Genomic DNA, 3,754 nt, shown 5'->3' with positions numbered 1-3,754 from the left:
GTCGGCAATGCAATAGCCGCGGGTAGTTTTAAATGAGTTTTTTCCTTCAAAATGTCATTTTTCTGTCAGACTGTTCTAAACACAGGAAACATGCGCCCCTTTACAGGCATACTATAGACACCCCCCAGCTACGAAATTTAAAGGGATATTACACTTTTATTGTTTGACTTTAAGCATTATTAAAATCACTGCTCCTGAAAAAACGGCCGTTTTTAAAACTTTTTTTTGCATTGATCCATGTCCCCTGGGGCAGGACCCGGGTCCCCAAACACTTTTTATGACAATAACTTGCATATTAGCCTTTAAAATTAGCACTTTTGATTTCTCCCATAGACTTTTAAAGGGTGTTCCGTGGCATTCGAATTTGCCGCGAACACCCCAAATTGTTCGCTGTTCAGCGAACTTGCGAACAGCCAATGTTCGAGTCGACATGAGTTCGACTCGAACTCGAAGCTCATCCCTAGTAGTTATATTCCCTGTGTCTTTTGTTTATCTTACCTTGTAATGATAGGCTCACATGTTATGGCTGCAGTTTGTAGTTTTGTGGCTGGTCGATTCCCCTATGTCCATGTATTCATTCACCTAGCTTGTCCTTTTTTTGCTAAAGGGACAGGCAATTTCTTGTTCCTGACTGCGCAGCGTCCAATCCATGCCTTGCCATTTCCTTTGTGTTGTATCACAAATGTGGGACTGCTTTGAAAACACATCTCTTCCAGCATTGTAAGCTCCCTGTTATTTGCTCTTCCTGTTTGTGTCTCTGTCAGATCTAATGATTATTTATCTCTTACCTGCACCAGTGCTGGACTGAGGGACCCAGGGATTGTGGGATATGTAGTTTCTTCACAGGAAATTTGAGTTCTTAGACTACAGACAGAGGTCATGCATTACCCTGTGTAATGCCACGTCGCATTCCCCACGTTTGTATACAAACATAAACTTTGATCATGAAGATTTACTCTGCTATAGGCTGTGCATACAAAGCAACAAATGACCCCAAGAAATTACATGATCAATGCACATCTTATGCAGGTGAAAAACACAAAGTGCAAGTAGAAAGGTTTATAATGCCTTTATTGTTCTTTTCTTTTGCTGCTTCAGTACCAGAGTATTTTCCCTCTAGATGACCAGTTGTAGTTGTTGCAGTTTTTGCAAACTGTGCTTTTGGAGTCTATCCAAGCTTTTTATGCATCCTTTTTGACAAATATAAATTTCATTTGACAGCTGATTTAAATACATAGCTTTATTTATAGGTTGTAATGAGAAAGATAAAGGGAATATTAGAAAAAAAGTACAAAGATACCATGTAAGTTAGATTTTGAATAAAAAATGTAAAAAATGTACATTTTAATTATGAAGTGTTTTTTTCCCTCTGAATCTGTTTACGTAAGTTGTTGGTGTTGGATTAAAGTGTTGCTAAACCCACAAGAGTAAAATCAGTCTGTATATGCAGTAAAGTTTGCTTGTTATACTCACTGTGGAACCTAATACCGCGTACACACGAGCGGAATGTCCGTCAGAAAAAGTCCGATGGGAGCTTTTCATCGTATATTCCGACCCTGTGTATGCCCCATCGGACTTTTTCAGTCGAAAATTCAGACAGACTTAGAGATAGAGAACATGTTCTAAATTTTTCTGACGGAACTAATTACTATCGAGAAACCCGCTCATCTGTATGCTGTTCCGACGTACCAAAAGCGATGCATGCTCTGAAGCAAGTACAAGACGGAAGCTATTGGCTACTGGCTATTGAACTTCCTTTTTCTAGTCCCCTCGTACGTGTTGTACGTCACCTCGTTCTGGACGGTCGGACTTTGGTGTGACCGTGTGTATGCAAGACAGCTTGAGTGGAACTCCGTCGGAAAAACCTTCAGAGTTTATTCTGACGGCAAAACCGGTCGTGTGTACAGGGCATAAGGGGTTAATCCTTTCCATTGTGTATAAAGGCTGTTTGATCCTATCTCTCTGATCCTCCTCTTCTTCCACTGTCTCCAAAAAAAATAACCCAATATTTACAATATTGGACTAGCTGCACGTGCTCAGTTTGGTATGCATTGCTAGAGAGTTTTTTTTTCTTGGGAGGGTGCATGTGATCAGCACAGGGCCAATCAGCACTATTCAGACATGTCCAGACAGAGGATCAAGAGAGAATGAAAACTTCTCCTACAAGCTTTACTAGGAACTGATAGAAGTCACAAGGCTTCTACAGTATCTCTCAAAAGTGAGTACACCCCTCACATTTTTTGTAAATATTTTATTATAGCTTTTCATGTGACAACACTGAAGAAATTAAACTTTGCTAATGTAAAGTAGTGAGTGTACAGCTTGTATAACAGTGTAAATTTGCTGTCCCCTCAAAATAACTCAACACACAGTCATTAATGTCTAAACCGCTGGCAACAAAGTGAGTACACCCCTAGGTGAAAATGTCTAAATTTGGCCCAATTAGCCATTTTCCCTCTCCGGGGTCATGTGACTCATTAGTGTTACAAGGTCTCAGGTGTGAATGGGGAGCAGGTGTGTTAAATTTTATGTTATCGCTCTCACTCTCTCATACAGGTCACTGGAAGTTCAACATGGCACCTCATGGCAAAGAACTCTCTGAGGATCTGAAAAAAAAATTGTTGCTCTCCATAAAGATGGCTTAGGCAATAAGAAGATTGGCAAGACCCTGAAACTTAGCTGTAACATGGTGGCCAAGACCATACAGCGGTTTAACAGGACAGGTTCCACTCAAAACAGGCCTCACCATGGTGGACCAAAGAAGTTAAGTGCGCGTGCTTATCGTCATATCCAGAGGTTGTCTTTGGGAAATAGTTATATGAGTGCTGTCAGCATTGCTGCAGAGGTTGAAGGGTTGGGGGGGTCAGCCTGTCGGTGCTCATACCATACGCCGCACACTGCATCAAATTGGTCTGCATGGCTGTTGTCCCAGAAGGAAGCCTCTTCTAAAGATGATGCACAAGAAAGCCTGCAAACAGTTTGCTGAAAACAAGCAGACTAAGGGCATGGATTACTGGAACCAGGTCCTGTGGTCTGATGAGACCAAGATAAACTTATTTGGTTCAGATGATGTCAAGCGTGTGTGGTGGCAGCCAGGTGAGGAGTACAAAGACAAATGTGAAGCATGCTGGTGGGAGTGCCATGGTCTGGGGCTGTATGAGTGCTGCCGGCACCGGAGAGCTACAGTTTATTAGGGGAACCATGAATGCCAACATGTACTGTGACATACTGAAGCAAAGCAAGATCCCCTTACTTGGAGATTGGGCCGCAGGGCTGTATTCCAACATGATAACCACACCAAACACACCTCCAGGGTGACCACTGCCTTGTTAAAGAAGCTGAGGGTAAAGGTGATGGACTGGCCAAGCATGTCTCCAGACCTAAACCCTATTGAGCATCTGTGGGGCATCCTCAAATGGAAGGTGGAGGAGCACAAGATCTCTAACATCCACCAGCTTCGTGATTTCGTCATGGAGGAGTGGAAGAGGACTCCAGTGGCAATCTTTGAAACTCTGGTGAGCTCCATGCTCAAGAGGATTAAGGCAGTGCTGGAAAATAATGGTGGCCACACAAAATATTGACAGTTTGGGCCCAATTTGGACATTTCCACTTAGGAGTGTATTCACTTTTGTTGCCAGCGGTTTAGACCTTAATGGCTGTATGTTGAGTTATTTTGAGGGGACAGCAAATTTACACAGTTATACAAGCTGTACACTCACTACTTTACATTGTAGCAAAGAATCATTTCTGTAGT

This window comes from Aquarana catesbeiana, linkage group LG04, assembly GCF_042186555.1.
Source record: "Aquarana catesbeiana isolate 2022-GZ linkage group LG04, ASM4218655v1, whole genome shotgun sequence".
Lineage (NCBI taxonomy): Eukaryota > Metazoa > Chordata > Amphibia > Anura > Ranidae > Aquarana > Aquarana catesbeiana.
This window is presented reverse-complemented; position numbering follows the sequence as displayed.